The sequence below is a fragment of the Myxine glutinosa genome, chromosome 8 (assembly GCF_964187855.1).
Source record: "Myxine glutinosa chromosome 8, kmMyxGlut1.1, whole genome shotgun sequence".
Lineage (NCBI taxonomy): Eukaryota > Metazoa > Chordata > Myxini > Myxiniformes > Myxinidae > Myxine > Myxine glutinosa.
In genome coordinates, this window is record NC_136268.1 from 56,368,208 (window position 1) to 56,390,383 (window position 22,176).

At 42.6% G+C, this 22,176-nt stretch overlaps 1 pseudogene; it reads left to right on the top strand.

Annotated features, from left to right (window-relative positions):
- Window positions 1–3,208: 3,208 nt before the first annotated feature.
- Window positions 3,209–22,176, top strand: part of LOC144893372 (zinc finger BED domain-containing protein 5-like) — a 28,639-nt pseudogene continuing 9,671 nt past the window's right edge.

Genomic DNA, 22,176 nt, shown 5'->3' on the forward strand with positions numbered 1-22,176 from the left:
CTGGCCAGAATCGACAGCACAATCTTCCAGATGATCCATCAGTGCGATAATGGATCCTGGTGTAGGGGAATCATCAACGGATTCTGGAAGGGGTAACCGACTCATGGCATCTGCATTTGTGATAGACGAACCGGGCTTATAACATATGGTGTAGTCATAAGCAGCGAGAAACAGGGACCAGCGGATGATCCTGGGTGGTAGTGTGTCAGATGTCGCCTTAGTTGGACCAAACAGACTGATCAGCGGCTTGTGATCAGTGCGAATCGTGAAATGATGTCCAAGAAGGTACTGGCGAAATTTGCCAACGCCGAAAACGATTCCCAATCCTTCCTTGTCAAGTTGGGAATAGTTTTTCTCTGCCGGGGTCAACGTTCTGGATGCAAATGCAACCGGTCTTTCTGTACCATCAGGCATCACGTGCGATAATACACTCCCCACTCCATACCGACAGGCATCGCATGTCAGCACAAGATCCTTCTCTGGATCAAAATGAACGAGAACATTGGACGATTTGAGCAGATCCTTAGAGGTCTGGAATGCTGATTGTTCACTAGACCCCCAGCTCCAGGAGACCCCCAGCTCCAGGAGAGTGGGGGGGGAGAGAGAGGGGGGGGGAGAGAGAGGGGGGGGAAGAGAGAGGGGGGGGGGAAGAGAGAGGGGGGGGGGAAGAGAGAGGGGGGGGGGAGAGAGGGGGGGGGAGTGAGATGTAGATGGAGTCATCGCTGTTTGGAGGATGGTCACACATCAACACACAGACAAACAACAGGTGAGAGAGAAGGGGACGTCACAGCTAAAGGTACTCCTGGTAGTTGTGAGGTATAAGATCAGTACAAGGACAGTGAGAAATTGAGTTCTTGATGTGAAGAGCAACTCCACCAGCAGGGCGGGGGTTCAGGCCTATTAAATTGGAGGAGAACAAAAAGCCAGTGAAAGAGAGAGACACTAAGGAGTCATTGATGTCCTGTGGGAGGAAGTATTCTGCTAAACAGATGATGTCTTGGCTGTTAGCAGTAGCCTGGATTGAGAGATATGTCAAGTTCGAGCGGAGGCCTTGGATGTTTGAGTTCCACAGAGTAAGGGGGAAGGGAGGAGGCTGGAAAAGTATGGGCTGGAGGAGAATATTGGAGGGGGCGGAATGGGGGGCGAGATGGGAGGTTGTGGGATGGGTGGGGGGAGGATGGGAGGGATGAGATGAGGGGGGAGATGGGAGGAGTGGCACGAGGGAGAAACTGAGAGTTGAGTTGCAAGCCAAGAGGGTGCAGGATGAGGGGGAAGTTGTCAGGAAGCAGGATGAAGTGGAAGGCGAGAGGGGGCAGGATGAGGTGGAATCTGAGAGGGAAAGCCCAATTTGACAAGTTGAGGAACAATGTTGATTGGATTCCTGAAGTCAGCCACAAAATCTGAAATGGAGAGACATGATTTGGGTTTTAAGATGTTCAAAAGCATCAGAGGGAGTCATGCATTTCCAGGAGGCAAAGGGGAAGTGTTCTTGCAATGATTCATCAATTAAATTACCCCCATCTGTTTCAAACTCTGAGTTTAGCAGGTGTGGGATGAGCTCATTATGGTTTTATTTGTGAAAGAAAAATCCTGGTCAGACCATTACAGAGGAATAAATTGCAAATATACCCAAACAAGAATGGAGCAAATTAATAACTAGAAGCATAGTTGATGTTGTTTCCCACTTCCAAAATATAATCAGGCTGCTCTTCTCCATTTTCACAACACCAAATATATTTGAAGAGAAATATCGTCTGTTGGATAACTTCAACAGAATTGAATTCCAAGCCCGTCGATCAACTCATGTCCATTCTTTACTATGGTAGGAATATGGAAATGGAAAACCTCCTCCAAACTTCATTCCCACAAAAAAAGCATGAAACTAAATGTGTAGATTCCATTATATTGGGCCATGCATGTTGGACTCCTGGTGAAAATGAAGAAGAGGAGACTGATGATGAAAGTGAACATGATGAATGGGAGGATGCATCATCCTTGCAGAGCGTTCCTTTACGTGGTGATGAGGATAGGAATGAATGGGATCTTGCACCTTTCATGTCATAGATGACTCTCGACAGGAATTTTAGAGAGGGGATCAAGCGAAAAGGAAAATCCAAAATCATCCGAAGATTGAAATTTGAATGGAGAGAGTGTAAAATGCAACATGCATGAGGTAAACTTCCCTGACACCTTTCTTCCAAAGACATTCCTGTAATTTCATTCACATTTCTGTAAAAGACATTCCTGTAAAAAAAAATTTATAAAAATCAAAGCCATTGAGGGATATGGGAAGATTGATGGAAAAGTCATTGAAGAAAAATTACTCCATGTTGATTTGGATTCATACAATTGTGCCTGAATGGAGGCCTCCAAATAAATTATACTGAAGGCTTTCTACCATCCTGATTGCTAAAAAGTCCAGTTATGACCACCCTTAAAAAGTCCTTAGCAAATGGAACTTTTGGGTGTGTGGTGGTTGTCTATGTTGAGCAAAATAATCTGGGTCATTTTTCCTGATGAAGAAACTGGAGCACCAATTAGACAAAGCAAAATGCATCCAGTTCAAAAACAAGACCGAGTCTAACAATGGCGTAGCCAAGCTGTCCCCCTGTCATGTGACCAGATCCTCAGTTCTGATTGGTGGACTTTTGTGAGGGGCATACATATATACACAGGATGGACAGATAAATGTTGTTCCTGTAAAAATATGGCTGCCGAACCACGTGACCGACGTCATCATCAATTTTTTTTTCTCGACCAATTTATCCCTAGATCACGTTCAAGAAATTCCATACTGATCGGATCAAGATCAAGATTGTCGATTTATGACGTCATAATAAAGGCACCACTGACATGATCATTAACATATGTTATTCACCATGGGCATTACTTTACAATGTGCCATATTTCAAAATTTTTTCCATGAAGTGGTTTTGGAGATATATAGGTGCAAATGTTTTCGGTTTTTTTTCAAGATGGCGCCTGATCTATGGAATAGGATCAACCACGTGATCTATGGAATAAGACTTGTCATTAAAAATGTACATGAGTCGGTGCATACTATTGTGAAACGTTTGTGTCAATCGGACCAACGGTTGCAGAGAAAACAAATTTTAAGGGAATAAACTCGCAAAATGCCGGCGGAAGGGACATACATACATACATACATACATATATACATACATACATACATACATACATCGTGTGGATGGACAGACAAACGCTGCTCCAGATGGCATTGCGATATGGGCTGAGAGACACCATAGACCCAATTGCTACCATAGACCCAATTGCTACCATAGACCCAATTGCTACCATAGACCCAATTGCTACCATAGACCCAATTCAGAGGTGGGTCTATGGTAGTAATCATTGGTCCCCGTGTGATATGTCTGCAAACCACTCTATCACCATCTTTGTTGGAAGGCCCACAGGACGATTGTCTTCTCACAGGGTAGAGCTGATACAAATGCCAACCTGCCCTTACTGTCACACTCCATTTTTACTTAGCAAATAAATAAATAAATAAATTGCCAAGTATGTTGATCACTCCGGTTTGTGTGTTTGTGCGTTTGTCTGTCCGCTCACTTATACTTGCCTACAGGTCACAATTTTAAACCGATCTTCACGAAACTTCACCAAATGGTAGAGTTCGTGGTCCGACAATATCCTATATATATTTGAGGTCAAAAGGTCAACATAGGCCAAAGGTCACATCTTTTTTTCAAATATCTAAAATCCTCAATTTTCATCCGATTGACTTGAAATTTGAATAGGATTTACATATCGTCGAATTGAATTCAACCACCAACTATTTTTGAGATCAGCTTAGGTCAAAAGGTCAACATAGGCCAAACGTCAACCACTTTTTTTGAATTTCTAAAATCCTCAATTTTCATCCCGAATGTGATTTTCATATCGTCGAATTGAATTCAACCACCAACAATTTTTGAGATCAGCGTAGGCCAAAAGGTCAACATAGGCCAAACGTCAACCACTTTTTTCAAATTTCTAAAATCCTCAATTTTCATCTGATTGACTTGAAATTTGAATGGGATTTTCATATTAGCTAACTGAATTCAACCACCAACCATTTTTTTGATCAACATAGGTCGCAAGGTCAACATAGGCCAAAGGTCAACCACTTTTTTCAAATTTTTAAAATCCTCAATTTTTATCCGATTGACTTGAAATCTGAATATAATTTGCATATCAGTTTACTGAAACCAACCACCAACTATTTTTTAGGTCAACATAGGCCACAAGGTCAACATAGGCCAAATTTCTAAAATTGTCAATTTTCATCAGATTAACTTAAACTTTGAAGGCGATTTGCATATCAGGTAACTGAATTCAACCACTAATTATTTTTGAGGTCAAAATGATGCTCTACTGAGTGCCATTCTACTTTGTTCTGTTTTGCCAAGTGTCGTTCTATGAGTGACTTTTCATTCTGTTTGTCTGTCTGATGTTTGTCCGTTCCCTTATATCTTGTATATCTTGAGAATGAAACGGTGTAGGGCCATAAAACTTGGCAGACATAATGGAGGCCTCATGAGGAGTGTCCTAGGGGAGGAGAGGTGGTGATTATGGGATTATGGTGATTATGGGGTTTGAGGGAGAGGAGGTAGGGGGGCAGTATTTGTAACGGTTTGAGTGATCACAACCAGACTTAGCACCCATAGTGGGGGCACCATGGGGTGTATGAGGGAGTGGATAGTAAACTTAGCGGGTGATTTGAAGGGGGACATTTGGAGAGGGGGAAGGGGCATTCTCAATATTTCAATATTGTCCTCTGGCTATTCACATCAGCCACATGGTCCACAGTGATACCAAACATGACTTGCACAAATAATTGGGGGAGGGAGGGCTCTGTGGGGATTTATGGTGAATGTAAGTTGTTAGCTTTTATAGATATTTCGATTTATGGGATAGGGGGTGGGGGGTAGGGGAGGTTGGGTAATTGTAATGGCTTGAGTGATAGCCAGCAGACTTGGTAGGAATCGTGTCGGCCTCATTTGGGGAAGGTGGGGTGTGAATATGAATGAATGATCGTTTTAAGGCCATTTTCCCCACTAGAGTGGGGGTTAGCCTTGCGGGCCCAATGACAATCATCATGGTTTCCTTTTTGAGGCAATGTTTTATGGCCGGATGCCCTTCCTGACGCCAACCCTTTAGTCGCCTCTTACGACGTGCAGGGATAGTGTACCTATTCTAAACCGGGGTACACACCGGGATCATTTATCCCAGCAAGCTGGTACTCAATTTGCCGACCTCGGAAGGATGACAGGCTGAGTCAACCCCCCTGGCGTTAATTCAGCGATCGACCGGGATTCGAACCCAGGATCCTAGGATCCCAAGCCGGCACCCTAACCGCTAAGCCAACACCAGGGGTGTAATGATGACAAATGAATTATTAGCTTCAATATATTTTGAGACCTAATGTGTGGGGACTTGGAATAGAGAGGAGGGTAATCTATTTAACCGCTTTAATTTATCGTGGTCAAACTTTTCAAGGATCATGTAGGGCACCTGGGGAGTAGAATTGGGAAAGGGGTGTTTTTGGGGGGAATGAATGGTTGTGTTGTTGTCTTGATAACAGTGGGGGGTGTCGCATGTATACTTCCCTAACCCTTGGTACTTGTCCTATAGACCTCCATGCACTAGTTATACCTAAGGTCAAACGGTAATCTCATGGGGTAGAGCCCATTTCACACGGTAGAGCTTGCACTCAGTTGATCAGAAAATCTCCCAGTTGAATATATCTTTGTCATTATTTTTATAAAATACAAACTACTTTTGTAATGCAAACCCATCATTGTTGTGCAATTTTATAACCTTCTCATGAAACAAGCGAAAAGTCCAGCGTCACAGAACGCATGAGTCCAAATTTCCATGCACATTGTATTTTCTGCATTACTATAATGGGAGTTGAAATTTATTATGGCTGTGCTCACTCACCTCTCTCCACTAAACAGTGTTCCTGTATTTCCCTCCTGGTAAGTTGGAAAACATCAGCAAGGAGTGTTGTGAGCATTCTCATGAGAGCCACAGAAAATGCTGAGCATTGAAAGCAACAATGGATCAACAGTTAAAGCGATGCCAGTAAGAGCTGCAACAAGCACAATCACCACTGAAAAACCTATAAGAATTTTACAAAATGTGAGCAGGCCTCAGTTGAAGTATAAAGCAGTCGACGTCTGAAAAAGAACGAGCGCTCACGTAGATTTCCAGGGTGATGGAGCAATATCCAACTGCGGATGACAATTTTTTGATTATCCAAATAAAATGGAGAACCTAAGCCACTGATACCCTCAAGCAAAGTGTTGAAAGAAATATAAGGTAAATAATGGAAGAAAAAAAGCAGCAGGTATCGACAACATTTCATCGGCACAGTCAGATTGCCTTTGTGCGTCAGTTGAGTTGGGGGAACAGTTTATCATCTGTCTGTGAAACATTACTTGGAGCAAAAAAAAGTTGGCTGAGATTTAAAAAATATCTCAACAATTCTTTTTCCCTATCCTAAAAGAAGGTGACCCATACCTGTGTAAAACTAACAATCCTACATCTTGTCCCACGCACAAGCATAATTATACTGCAAGTCCTGATGATGATTTTTAAAGATGATATTGGTAATATCACATCCGCAAGAACAATATGGCTTCCAAAAAGTGAGGAAGGACTCATGCTCAAATATTTACCATCCACATGACATGACAAACATCCACAAAACAAACCCAAACAATATTAATGAAAAGACTATTTGTTTACAAGACGACTTTTAATTTGCTAAATTTTTGCAAACTTTGTAAAATCCTCAAAGATATGGGAATTCTAGAACACCTTATCACTGCGAAATGCGCCATGTGTATTGATATTTCAGAATAAATATTGAATAATTCACAAGGGTATTTGCTGTGGTTGGGTTCAAGCACCACTATTGCTCAATGTCAACGATGATTTAATCATGAGCGTGAAATTTGTTGGAGAAGTTGATCGATCTGATAAACAGTTGATTGGTTAAAAAAAAACTTGGTTGTATGGGTAAACAGGTGGTACTGTATTAGGTAATCATACATGACAACCTGATTATTGTGAATAAGAGTGACTTTTGCAAATCTACTTGGTCAGAGGAGCAAAAGCAATAAATGCAAACGGTATAGAAAGAGAAGGTTCCTGCTCAGAAATGCATTTTTGAAAGACTAATATGCTGATATGATCAAGACCAGTGGCACAAGAGATTATGGGCCCACCATAATTAGGCATTTGAGCATAAGCAATTTGCAAAGAGTCTGGAAACCTTTGGTTTTTAAAGCCCTTTTATAATTTGCATTTTCTTTAACAGCATTACTGCTATGATTGAGGGAAAGTCAACCCATGTGTGCCTGGTATGGATTTTTATTAAAGCCCAATTGGTTTTCTGAAGGCATATCATCAATTGTCAGTAGTTTGTCCAGTTCATGGTGGATAAGTTATTTTAATGAAAGATGAGAGACTTTTATGGAAATGAGGTCCAGGCTCATTGAAGAATGACATGGCAGAGGGTTAGATGGCACGATGGGCCTAGAGGTATGCACACGCCTCTAAACTGTGGTTCAAATCCGGGCTCAGCTATAAACGGTCATCCCGATGTTTCACAAGCAGGGCGATTCATCAATTTGTGTGCCGTCCCTCGGAACTGTTTTGTGCACCACAGACAGGTTAATGTGTCGCAGGCATTGCCTGTTGGTCAGGATGCATGCAGCAATAGCTGGTGTGACACTTGATTAATGATTTGGAATTAATTTGTTGTAGGGTTTGACCACTTCACTCCGGGGAGGATTAAATTCCAGGTCAGTTATACCTTGAGATAGTCATCAGACATTTGTCGCATAATATTTTCGAATTCATGACAGACAGGATTACTGCACCAATCATTTTGCCTGTATTTATGTAATTATCTCTATTTTTGTTGCCTTCTTTTGTGTTGTTTATCAAGTTTCGAGCTGCCAGTTCCATTTATTCCATGTGGCTAAAACAATCTTAAAGGGAAAATAAGTCCGCGTTCGTTTCTTTTTCACACTTTCTATTTTTTATTGCTTTCCCAAGTGGCTCAAAAGCCATCACAAGATGAGCTGTATTCACTTCACAGATGTGTTGTCTGTCACAGGGGAGGAAAACAATATAGTGCCATGAAAGCTCTGAGACTGAAATGCAGTGACAAAGCAATTGTGAAGTTGGTTCGTTTCTATTTTGTTCCCTTGTTTTATAAAGCATCAAATATTTTTTATTTACTTTCAGAAATGTGTTTGCACCTCTCTGGTGACCTCAAAAAACCTTCTGTTCTAATTTACAATTGCATCTCTGGAGTTTTATGACTTCCATTGGCTGGGTGGACTGGACCGAGCTTACTGGAAGTCTCTCGTATCAATGCCTTGTCCGACTATAATTTAATCTGACCGTATAAACTGTTTATAATTGCTCGAGTTGCTCATTGGCCCTTTACAGCTGGGGCATGTTTGCAAAGATAGGTCCGAGCTTGCGAGAAAATATTTATACTTGCAGTCAGTTCTGGTGATATTCCCTTGTGGAGTTTTCAGAAAATCGATGTGTTATGTGATGTTTTTGGGATTTTATGCACTGTGTGCTTTGGAGCTGGTGACAAATAGCATTGCACATATTGCATTTGGATGAACCTCATAACCACATTGAGGTCTCTTCATCCGTGCTGCACATGGGGGAACTGATTAACCACACCCTGCATTAGGATACACGCGATGTAACCCCCATCATGTATGTACAGTCACGTGAAAAAGTAAGTGCACCCCATGTAAAGTTTTGACTTTTTCAACATATTTCAACATACTGCTATTTGATCTTCATTTCAACAATATTGAGAGATAAAGGTGATATAATGTAACAAATATCATGAAACATTTACATTTTGTAGTCCATTGTATAATTTAAATAAACATAAATGCAAATTTCACATGTGGAAAAAGTAAGTACAACCCATGTAAAGTTTTGACTTTTTCAACATATTTCAACATACATCTATTTGATCTTCATTTCAACAATATTGAGAGGTAAAGGTGATATAATTAATATAACAAACATCATCAAACATTGACATTTTGTAGTCCATTGTATAATTTAAATAAACATAAATGCAAATTTTGCATGTGGAAAAAGTAAGTACACCCCTACATTTATCACTACTTCAAATACCTAAAATTAGAATCAGGTGCACCAGCTCAGGTGCAAATGATTAGAACATCGTTAGAGAGGATCTTGGAGGAACCTGTCTTATTTAAACCTCAGACATTTAGTTTGGTTTGCTCTTTGTTGTTGAAGTGTGCGGCGTCACCATGCTGAGATCAAAAGAGCTCTCTGAGGACTTCAGAAAGAAGGTTATAGATGCCGATAAGTCTGGGAAGGGATTTTAAAAGATCTCCAAACAATTTGAAATCAATCATTCGACTGTCCGGAAGATCATCTACAAGTGGAGAAGCTTCCAAACAACTGCCAACTTGTTCAGACCAGGCCGCCCCAGCAAGTTCAGCCCGAGAGCAGACCGCAAGATGCTGAAAGAAGTCTCTAAGAACCCCAGAATGTCATCACGGGACCTCCAGGTAGCTCTTGCCACTGTTGATGTCAAAGTGCAAGTGTCTACTATTAGAAAGAGGCTGCACAAATTTGATCTACATGGGAGGTGTGCCAGGAGGAATCCTTTGCTGTCCAGAAAGAACATCAGGGCAAGACTAAAGTTTGCCAATGAACACCTCGGCAAAGTCCAGCACTTCTGGAACAATGTGCTCTGGACAGATGAGTCAAAGGTAGAGCTATTTGGCCACAGTACCAGAAGACATGTTTGGCGAAAACCTAAGACAGCATTTGACCACAAAAACCTGATACCCACTGTAAAGCATGGTGGTGGAAATATTATGGTTTGGGGCAGCTTTGCTGCATCAGGGCCTGGGCTCATCATCATAGAATCCACTATGAATTCTTCATTGTACCAGAGGGTGCTTGAGGATAATGTGAGGCCATCTGTCGGAAAGTTGAAGCTCAACCAAAGGTGGACCTTGCAACATGCCAATGACCCTAAACATACCAGTAAATCCACCAAGGAATGGGTGAAAAGAAAGAAATGGAGGGTTCTGGAATGGCCAAGTCAAAGCCCGGATCTAAATCCCATCGAGATGTTGTGAGGGGATTTGAAATGAGCTGTGCATGCAAGAAACCCCTCAACTATCGCACAGCTGCAAGAATTCTGCATGGAGGAGTGGCCAAAAATTTATACCAGTCGATGTCAGAGACTGGTAGACAGTTATAAGAAATGACTACTTGAGGTTGTTTCTGCCAAAAGGGGCAATACCACCTAATTAGAGCCAAGGGTGTACTTACTTTTTCCACATGCGAAATTTGCATTTATGTTTATTTAAATTATGCAATGGACTACAAAATGTAAATGTTTCATGATATTTGTTATATTATATCACCTTTATCTATTAGCCTGGTGTTGGCTTAGTGGTTAGGGTGCTGGCTTGGGATCCTAGGTTCGAATCCTGTGCGATCGCTGAATTAACGCCAGGGGGGTTGACTCAGCCTGTCATCCTTCCGAAGTCGGCAAATTGAGTACCAGTTCACTGGTAGTTCCCTGTGTGTCGCAAAAGGTGACTCACAGGGTTGGCGGCAGGAAGGGCATCCGGCCATAAAACATTGCTTCAAAAAGGGGACCACGGTGCCTGAAAAAGGCCAAACCCTACGCTGTGGGGAAAAATGGCCTCTAAAGGTGGTTCTCTTTATCTGTAAATATTCTTGAAATGAAGATCAAACAGCTGTATGTTGAAATATGTTGAAAAAGTCAAAACTTTACATGGGGTGTACTTACTTTTTCACGTGACTGTATGTGTACAGTGTCTTCAGAAAGTATTCACACCCTTGACTTTTTCACATTTTGTTGTTGCAGCCTGAATTTAAAATGGATTAAATTGGGATTTGTTTGTCACTGATCTACACAGAATACCCCGTAATGTCAAAGTGGATTTTTTTTCAGAAATTTTTACAGAATAATTAAAAATGAAAAGCTGAAATGTCTCAAGTCAATAAGTATTCAACCCCTTTGCTATGACACTCCAAATTGAGCTCAGGTACATCCAATTTTCTTTGATCATCCTTGAGATGTGTCTACAACTTGATTGGATTCCACCTGTGGCCGATTCAATTGATTGGGTGTGATTTGGAAAGAAGCACACCTTTCTACATAAGGTCCCACAGTTGACAGTGCATGTCAGAGTAGAAACTCTACCATGAAGTCCAAGGGACTGTCTGTAGAACTTCAAGATAGAATTGTGAGGAGGCATAGATCTGGAGAAGGGTATAAAACAATTTTTAGAATGTTGAAATTTCCCAAGAGCACATTGAGCTCCATCATTCGGAAAAAGAAAAAATATGGAACTACCCAGACTCTTACTAAAGCTGGCCGTCCGGCCAAACTGAACAACCGGGCAAGAAGGACCTTGGTCAGGAAGGCGACCACGAACCAATGACCACTCTGCCAAAACTACAGGGTTTCTTGGCTGAGATGGGACAACCTGCCGGAAGGACAACAGTCTATGAAGCCCTTCACAAATCTAGGCTTTATGGGAGAGTTGCCAGATGGAAGCCACTCCAGAGAAAAAGGCACATGACAACATGCCTTGAGTTTGCAAAAAGGCACATTAAAGAATCAGACCATGAGGCAAATGATTGTGTGGTCTGATGAGACAAAAATTGAACACTTTGGCCTGAATGCAAAGCACTACATCTGCTGGTAACCGAACACAGCTCATTATCCATCTAACACCATCCCTACCATGAAGCATGGTGGTGGCCGCATCATGCTATGGGGATGCTTTTCAGCTGCAGGGACTGGAGACTTGTAAGGATAGAGAGAACAATGAATGGAGCGAACTACAGGCAAATCCTTGAGGACAAACTGCTTCAGAGTGCAAATGACTTTAGACTGCGGTGAAGATTTACGGTCCAACAGGCCAATAGCTCTAAGCTTACAGCCAAATCAACACTGGAATGGCTTTGGAACAAGACTGTGAAAGTCCTTGAGTGGCCCAGCCTAAGCTGAGACTTGAATCCCATTGATAAATCTGTGGAAAGACTTGAAGATATCTGTTCACCGACACTCCCCATCAAACGTGACAGAGATTGAACAAATCTGCAAGGAATAATGGGAGAAACTCCCCAAATCCAGATGTGAAAAGCTGATACAGACATACCCAAGAAGACTTGAAACTGTAATCACTGCCCAAGGTGCTTCTATGAAGTATTGACTCAGGGGGCTGAACTCATGTAAGTTAGATATTTCTGTGTTTCATTTTCAATAAATTTGTAAACAATTCTAAAAACATGTTTTCAATTTGTCATAATGGAGTATTTTGTGTAGAACGGTGAAAAAAACTTTAGATTTAATCCAGGTTAAATTCAGGCTGTATCATAACAAAATGTGAAAAAGTCAAGGGATGTGAATACTTTGTGAAGCAACTGTACAAACAGTATATCCAAATTTGACATGTTGTATTAAGAGGAACAGTGTAACCACATTGCACCACAATCACCAATGTGGTTTTGCAATGAAACAACCCATATTCCAAGTGCTACATTAACATACATTCAACAAGCACTGGGTAATAACCTCAATACACACGTTGTAATGAAATACATTTTGTGATAAGATATTAAATGATATGAGATATTAAATGATATAAGATATTAAATGATATAATATATTGTTACGTGTGTGGGGGTAGATAATGAAATACCTTAGTCGAGATAGAATTGTATTGAGTAGTGTGCTCCGAATGTCGCGAAGAAGAACCCTCATGTATGCAAGTCAGGGCCAGATGTCCGTGTAAGTGTATATGTGTCTCCATGCGAGGGGTGGAGCTATGCTAATTAGATAGGGCATAAGGATAAATTCCCAGTGTGTAATTGCCCTTGTGATTTTCTCTTTGTTTTTATGACATTTATTCGGCCAGCCATGCAATCGGCACATAATTAAAATAACATAATTGTCGACGGTACCCAGACATTACAACCTCGCCCAGCCGAATCTTCTCTGTGGGCGTCAAGAATGGCCGTGAGGGACGATTGGTTGAGCAACGATGGGGCGTTACGATGGCGCTGCACGATTGGTTAGAGTGTGACGTCATCATCGAACATTCTAGCGCTGGAGTAAAAAGGCAAAGCGACGGCCATTTTGCTCTCTCTCGTTTCTGGGCTTGGTCGCAGGCGGTCTCATTCGCGTTCTCTCTCTCTCTCTCTGTTCCTGGCTGCGGTGAAAGTGGATGCATTTACCTCTCTCTGTTCTGGGCTACGTGAAAGGCGGACACAACTCTCTCTCTCTCTCTCTCTTGGTGCTGGCTCGTGACGGCTGCACTTCGTGTTGTGCGCGCCTGGGAAGTCCAGGACGATCGGAGCTCGGTGCAGCCGAACGAGAAGGACCCGACTTCGCGCCATTGCGTGTTTTCCCTTGCAGGGATGTGGGACCTGTGACGGCCGCAAACCTTCGTGGAGAGCGGAGTTGAGTGGCTGCACGACATCTGACATTTATTTTTATTTTATCATTCCCCTTGTTCATATGCGAGTCCATATGGAGGCGCCTAAATATAGGAATTAGTTTACCGTACATTCATTTTTTTGTTATCCTGGCATTATTTTCATTAAACCATTATTTGTTCCATTTCATTTGTTGTATTGTTGATTTGCCTGTCTTGTATATTTATTTGTTCATGGGTTCGGATAAACCCTCGTCGCGTCCGTCCATGTAAATAGACCAGGGAACTCCGTTCCCCGTGCATGCCAAAGGACCCGTCATCAATTCGGCTCATACGCCTCGAAGTTAAAGCTTGGTTAGTCATTCGTCACCCAGGTGTCTTAACGCTGGGGACACGACAATGTTAAATGACATAAGATATTAAATGATATAAGATATTAAATGATACAAGATATTAAATGCCTTAACAAGATGGACTGGAAAACTGCAGTGCATCTGTTACTGTATGATCAAACTAAAACAAACCTTAAATTTTGCGAAATGAAAATTGCTATACCCTTGGACCCCGCTATTCGCGGAGATACGCGAATAGCTAAACCCATGAATAGCGGGGCATTGTTTCAATGGAAAAGGGGGGATAGGTTCCCAAGTCACGAAAATCCACAAATAGAGAGGACCAAACCGCGAATAATCAAAATCCGCGAATGGCGAGGAAAATCCCACGAATGTTGACGATAATCCGTGAAGGTTTTATAAATGCCATATGTGAAGCTAACAGCTCGTGAATTTTTATTTTTTGTGCCCCTGAAAAACCACGAATTCGCGGAACACAGCCACTAATCGGAAAAAAAGGCGAATTCGTGGGTTCAGCCGCAAATATAAAAAATAACCGCGAATTTGCGGGACACTTTTCCTCGAATAGAGAAACAGGTCACATTTTATCACCCGCAAATACGCGGAACCCGTGAATACGTGGAACACGCAAATACGCGGAACACGCGAATAGCGGAACCACGAATCGCGGGATCCGAAAATATTTTATATATCATGCAATTTTTCATTCTTCGTCCTTATACCTTAGTCCTTATACATTAGTAGGTTTAGAAAAACCTCAGCGGAATACCGAGCTTGGTGAAATGTCAGGTAATTTCTGTGATGGCAGCCAATGCCTTCCTAAACTTGTGGGTGACTAAATATAAATCAAGTGATGTTTCTGTGATGGCAGCCAATGTCTTCCTGTACTTGTGGGTGACTAAATATAAATCATGTGATGTTTCTTTTTTCATGACAGTAATGCTAATTTAAGGTCCTTGATCTCACATAAATAAGGCATGATACAAGGGGATTTCAAAAATTATTGGAATAAGATACTCAGTAATGTTCAAGTAATGCTGTATGTCTATGTTTTTGTATGTGTTTGTGTATGTATATGTGTATGTGTATGTACATATATAATAGAACCTCTCCCCTGGAATGGTGAACATGGATCCATGTGTCACAGTAACACTGGCTTCAAGGGTTTAGGCCTATTGGGGGCACCTTATATGTTTATCGGTTAGTTTAGTGCCTTTCACATACTGTATTAGACACTCTTATAGAAAAATAAAATACTCGGGTATGTGCGGCTTGCAATGTAAGGCTTACTTAGATGAAGAGTATGTACATTATCACCAACATCCTGGCCAAATTCCAAATTCCTGCCCTCATCTGCATGGGCACTGCATGACAGCTGGCACTGCCATGCCTCAGTAATGCTGCAACAAGCACGCCTAATTTGTAATTGAATCCCTGTCCAATATGGATTTGCTAACGATGATGAGCTGCTGGGGCGATAATGCGAGAAAATTTACTCTTAAGGACAACATGCAGCAGTGAAGGCACGTGACGTCACCAATTCAAAAGCAAGGCAGCTCTTTATGTAACATGTCGCCTATTCGAACCTGCACCATTTTCATGAGGAAATGTTTTGTTAATAAGTGTCATGCATGTACACTACCGGTCAAAAGTTTTAGAACACCTCAACTTTTCCAGTTTTTATTGAAATTTACGCAGTTTATTGTCTCAATGTACTCTGAAATTAAGCATAAAACAAATAAACAATTGGAGATAAAAAAGAAATCATAGAATCATTTTGTTTAACAAAATTTAATTTAAAATTTTGACTCAGCAAAGTAGCCACCTTTGGCAGATATAACCGCCGAACACACTCGTGGCATTCTTTCTACAATGGAAATCAAATATTGTTCGGGAGGTTCTTCCCAACACTGTTGCAGAAGTTCCCACAAATGTGTTGCACTTGTAGGTTGCTTTGCTTTCACCCTTCTGTCCAGTTCATTCCAAACCAGCTCGATGGGGTTTAAGTCTGGAGACTGTGCTGGCCATTCCATGATTTGAAACCTACTGTCTTGTTCTTTTCCTCAAAGGTAGTTTTGACATATTGTAGGTCTTTCCTTTAGAGAAACTGCAAAGAAAGCCAAGGTGTCAGTGAGTACAGTTTCCTACACCATCAAAAGGCACTTGGAAACTGGAGGAAACTGACAGGAAGAGGTCTGGCAGACCCAAAGCCACAACAAAATCAGAAGACAAGTTTCTGTGAGTCAACAGCTTGCGTGAAAGGCGGCTCACAGGACAACAGCTTCAAGCACAGCATAACACTGGTCGAAGTAAGCAAGTCTCAGTTTCAACTGAGAAGAGAAGACTTTGAGCTGCAGGTTTGACAGGTCGAGTGGCAGTAAGAAAGCCATTGCTAAGATGGCAAAATAAGAAAAAGAGGCTTGCCTCGGCCATGAAGCACCGCCAGTGGACTACTGAAGACTGGAAGAAGGTCTTATGGACCGATGAATCAAAATTTGAAATCTTTGGTTCATCATGCAGGGTTTTTGTATGCCGCCGAGTAGGCGAAAGGATGGTTCCTCAGTGTGTAACACCAACTGTCAAACATGGAGGAGGAAGCGTGATGGTCTGGGGCTCTTTTTCTGGATCCAGAGTCGGCGACTTGCACAGAGTGACTGGCACCCTGAACCAAAAGGGCTACCACAGCATTTTGCAGCGCCATGCAATACCCTCTGGTATACGCCTAGTTGGTCAGGGGTTCATCCTACAGCAAGATAATGACCCTAAACACACCTCCAGGCTATGTCAAAACTACCTTTGAGGAAAAGAACAAGACGGTAGGCTTCAAATCATGGAATGGCCAGCACAGTCTCCAGACTTAAACCCCATCGAGCTGGTTTGGGATGAACTGGACAGAAGGGTGAAAGCAAAGCAACCTACAAGTGCAACACATTTGTGGGAACTTCTGCAACAGTGTTGGGAAGAACTTCCCGAACTATATTTGATTTCCATTGTAGAAAGAATGCCACGAGTGTGTTCGGGGGTTATATCTGCAAAAGGTGGCTGCTTTGCCGAGTCAAAAATTTAAATTAAATTTTGTGAAACAAAATGATTCTGTGATTTTTTAAATTATCTCCAATTGTTTATTTATTCTATGCTTAATTTCAGAGCACATCGAGACATTAAACTGCGTAAATTTCAATAAAAACTGGAAAAATTGAGGTGTTCTAAAACTTTTGACCGGTTGTGTAGTTTGCTACAATAATTACATTGTTATTAGTCAAAAATCACATAAAATTTCAAATTATTCGTCTGCACCTGAATTGTTAAGCGGAATAATTTTAACACATTCATCAGCAATGAAGATTTCACTGGTCAGTATTATTATAGTGTAATCATAATGAGGAAAGAGTAAAAGGCTGCAAACATTGTCACCAAAATCATTTTTTACAACAAAAGTACATTTAGAATGACCAGCTTAATCAGAATTGAAATGTGGTCATACTAAATGTATGGCTGTCATTCTTTAATTTAGTCATATTGCTTAATGAGCCCCAAACATGATCAAAAGCAGAATAAACAAGAAGAAAAAGCCAAAAATGTCATAGCTCCCATGGTTTCGTAATTTTGATGTACAAAGTTAAATACTGCCAGTCGGCGATCTTTAGTCGGATTGCAAAACAAAATCTTCTGCTTATGCATACTCTCCTGTATTGTCTTTGCGCCATGTTTGAACAAAATTGGACCATGCATGTCCGAGAAATGGTTGAGGATGTGTTCAATATCGGGTATTATTTAGAACTAAAATGGCTGCCAGTCGGTCATCGTTGAACGCATTGCGAAACAGAAACAGAATGACAATACACATGCGCCTCAACCCCAAGAGGGAAGCACATGGTCATTCAAACTCATGCATCATGCCCCCGAAGGGCCACAATGCATGGTCATACAATTGGACCCCTCCTCCATAGGAGTGAGTCCCCATGACTTCAACACCATGCCATTCCGACAAGGGCTTACTTACCTGTTTTGGGGCCACAGGGAAGGCCTGCCTTTTTTGCTTGTGAAAAAGGTAAAAAGTCAAACATTTGAACAGCCTTGGACGTGCACCTTGACCCCATGGCCAAGGCACAACGTCAACAAGGCTGTCCCAATAACATTACGCATGCGCCTCAACCCCAAGGCGGAAGCACATGGTCATTCAAACGCATGCATCATGCCCCTGGAGGGCCACAATGCATGGTCATACAATTGGGACCACTCCTCTTAATAGGAGTAAGACCCCTTGATCCACCGGCAGGGCATTACTCCTGCCAGGTCCGATTTGCATGCAAGCCTGCGAGCCTGTATTGGGGGCCACAGGGAAGCCCTGCCTTTTTTACAAGAAAAAAGGTAAAAAGTCAAACATTTGAACAGCCTTGGACGTGCACCTTGACCCCATGGTCAAGGCACATCGTCAACAAGGCTGTCCCCATAACAATACACATGCGCCTCAACCCCGAGGGGGAAACGCATGGTCATTCAAACACATGCATCATGCCCCCGGAGGGCCACAATGCATGGTCATACAGGTGGGACCACTCCTCTTAATAGGAGTGAGACCCCTTAATCCACCGGCAGGGCATTACTCCTGCCAGGTCCGATTTGCATGCAGTTTTATTTACCTGTATTGGGGGCCACAGGGAAGCCCTGCCTTTTTTACAAAGAAAAAAGGTAAAAATTCAAACATTTGAACAGCCTTGGACGTGCACCTTGACCCCATGGTCAAGGCACATCGTCAACAAGGCTGTCCCCAAAACAATACACATGCGCCTCAACCCCGAGGGGGAAGCGCATGGTCATTCAAACGCATGCATCATGCCCCCCAAAGGGCCACAATGCATGGTCATACAGGTGGGACCACTCCTCTTAATAGGAGTGAGACCCCTTAATCCACCGGCAGGGAATTACTCCTGCCAGGTCAGATTTGCATGCAGTTTTATGCTTCGGCGTTTAGGGCCCGCACGAAAAAGGCCAGCCTTTTTTACACTGAAAAAAGGTAAAAAGTCAAACATTTGAACAGCCTTGGACGTGCACCTTGACCCCATGGTCAAGGCACAACGTCAACAAGGCTGTCCCCATAACAATACACATGCGCCTCAACCCCGAGGGGGAAGCGCATGGTCATTCAAACGCATGCATCATGCCCCCCAAAGGGCCACAATGCATGGTCATACAGGTGGGACCACTCCTCTTAATAGGAGTGAGACCCCTTAATCCACCGGCAGGGAATTACTCCTGCCAGGTCAGATTTGCATGCAGTTTTATGCTTCGGCGTTTAGGGCCCGCACGAAAAAGGCCAGCCTTTTTTACACTGAAAAAAGGTAAAAAGTCAAACATTTGAACAGCCTTGGACGTGCACCTTGACCCCATGGTCAAGGCACAACGTCAACAAGGCTGTCCCCATAACAATACACATGCGCCTCAACCCCGAGGGGGAAGCGCATGGTCATTCAAACGCATGCATCATGCCCCCCAAAGGGCCACAATGCATGGTCATACAGGTGGGACCACTCCTCTTAATAGGAGTGAGACCCCTTAATCCACCGGCAGGGAATTACTCCTGCCAGGTCAGATTTGCATGCAGTTTTATGCTTCCGTTTTAGGGCCCCGGACAGGGCCTGCCTTTTTTACAAAGAAAAAAGGTAAAAAGTCAAACATTTGAACAGCCTTGGACGTGCACCTTGACCCCATGGTCAAGGCACATCGTCAACAAGGCTGTCCCCATAACAATACACATGCGCCTCAACCCCGAGGGGGAAGCGCATGGTCATTCAAACGCATGCATCATGCCCCCGAAGGGCCACAATGCATGGTCATACAGGTGGGACCACTCCTCTTAATAGGAGTGAGACCCCTTAATCCACCGGCAGGGAATTACTCCTGCCAGGTCCGATTTCCATGCAGTTTTTCGCGTCGCCACAGGGCGGCACACTGCGAAAAATCTAACAAATGAGGACGAAACTCGTCTATTAAGTTGATCAAGGCACCTCCTAGCTTTAATGGTGAACACCAGCCACGGATTATGTCTCACATGGTAAAAACCGCATAACCCGCAAGGAACCAACAGCCTGTCTGCCACACAGACCATCGTTCCCGCCAGTGCAAACCAAAACCATGGGGTGCGGTGCGATCGGCGGAGATAATAATCAACAACATAAAAGCGTGACGAGCGCTGTCCTGATCTCCTGTGGACCGAAGTCCGAGACCAAAGGTGCCCTAGGTTCGAGTTCGAGCCAAAGGGTTCGAGCCCCGCATTGAGTTTGGGGTCTGCTAACATTCGGGGTCTGCCTAGCAGGCACGTAAGACATCGGCCATGATAAAGCTCGCAGTGTTAAGTGTGGAAAAGTTCTGAGGAGATTGCGGCTGGCTCAATAGCGCAGTGGGCTGTTGACGCGTTATCAGTGGAGGCCCATGGTTCGAGCCCCGCATTGAGTCAGAATTTTTTCACTTAGCCCCTCGCAGGAATTTGATTCCTGTTTATAAAATTGTATTTGAATTAATCTTCAATGCATTTCTACTTATTCACACAAACATAGGCGTGCATATACTTACGCTAACATTCGGGGTCTGCCTAGCAGGCACGTAAGACATCGGCCATGATAAAGCTCGCAGTGTTAAGTGTGGAAAAGTTCTGAGGAGATTGCGGCTGGCTTAATAGCACAGTGGGCTGTTGACGAGTTATCAACGGAGGTCCGTGGCTCGAGCCCCGCATTGAGTCAGAATTTTTTCACACTTAGCCCCTCGCAGGAATTTGATTCCTGTTTATAATATATATATATATATCCATATATATGTCTACAAAATGAAGATCATATATATGTATATATACAGTCACGTGAAAAAGTAAGTACACCCCATGTAAAGTTTTGACTTTTTCAACATATTTCAACGTACAGTGATTTGATCTTCATTTCAACAATATTGATAGATAAAGGTGATATAATATAACAAATATCATGAAACATTTACATTTTGTTGTCCATTGTGTAATTTAAATAAACAGAAATGCAAATTTCGCTTGTGGAAAAAGTAAGTACACCCCGACATTTATCACTACTTCAAATACCTAAAATTAGAATCAGGTGCACCAGCTCAGGTGCAAATGATTAGAACATCGTTAGAGAGGATCTTGGATGAACCTGTCTCATTTAAACCTCAGACATTTAGTTTGGTTTGCTCTTTGTTGTTGAAGTGTGTGGCGTCACCATGCCTAGATCAAAAGAGCTCTCTGAGGCCTTCAGAAAGAAGGTTATAGATGCCTACGAGTCTGGGAAGGGATTTAAGAGGATCTCCAAACAATTTGAAATCAATCATTCGACTGTCCAGAAGATCATCTACAAGTGGAGAAGATTCCAAGCAACTGCCATCTTGTTCAGGCCAGGCCGCCCCAGCAGGTTCAGCCCAAGAGCAGACCGCAAGATGCTGAAAGAAGTCTCTAAGAACCCCAGAATGTCATCACGGGACCTACAGGTAGCTCTTGCCACTGTTGATGTCAAAGTGCACGAGTCTACCATTAGAAAGAGGCTGCACAAATTTGATCTACATGGGAGGTGTGCCAGGAGGAAACCTTTGCTGTCCAGAAAGAACATCAGGGCAAGACTAAAGTTTGCCAATGAAAGGCAAAGACCAGCACTTCTGGAACAATGTGCTCTGGACAGATGAGTCAATGGTAGAGCTATTTGGCCACAGTACCAGAAGACATGTTTGGCGAAAACCAAAGACAGCATTTGACCACAATAACCTGATTCCAACTGTAAAGCATGGTGATTGGTGGTGGAAATATTATGGTTTGGGGCAGCTTTGCTGCATCAGGACCTGGGCAGCTCACCATCATAGAATCCACTATGAATTCTTCATTGTACCAGAGGGTGCTTGAGGATAATGTGAGGCCATCTGTTCGTAAGTTGAAGCTCAACCGAAGGTGGAACTTGCAACATGACAATGATCCTAAACATACCAGTAAATCCACCAAGGAATGGCTGAAAAGAAAGAAAGAATTTGTTAATTTGTGTCGCCTTGAGGCCTTGTACAGTGTACACTGTACAACCTTGAGGCTTTGTTTTTCTCTCAGCGCCTGTCGTTTGTGATCCAATAACTTTCGTTCTCTGTTTTCGCAGTCTTTCCACCCCAAAGCCTACTTCCTTATGTAAATCTCAACTCAAAAAAACAAAAAAAAAAGACATTACCTTCTCTGTGCTCATTCGTTTATTCATTCTTATTCGTTCGTTCGTTCTTCGACCACGTGTTTCTCCCCCATTTCCCCAGATAGA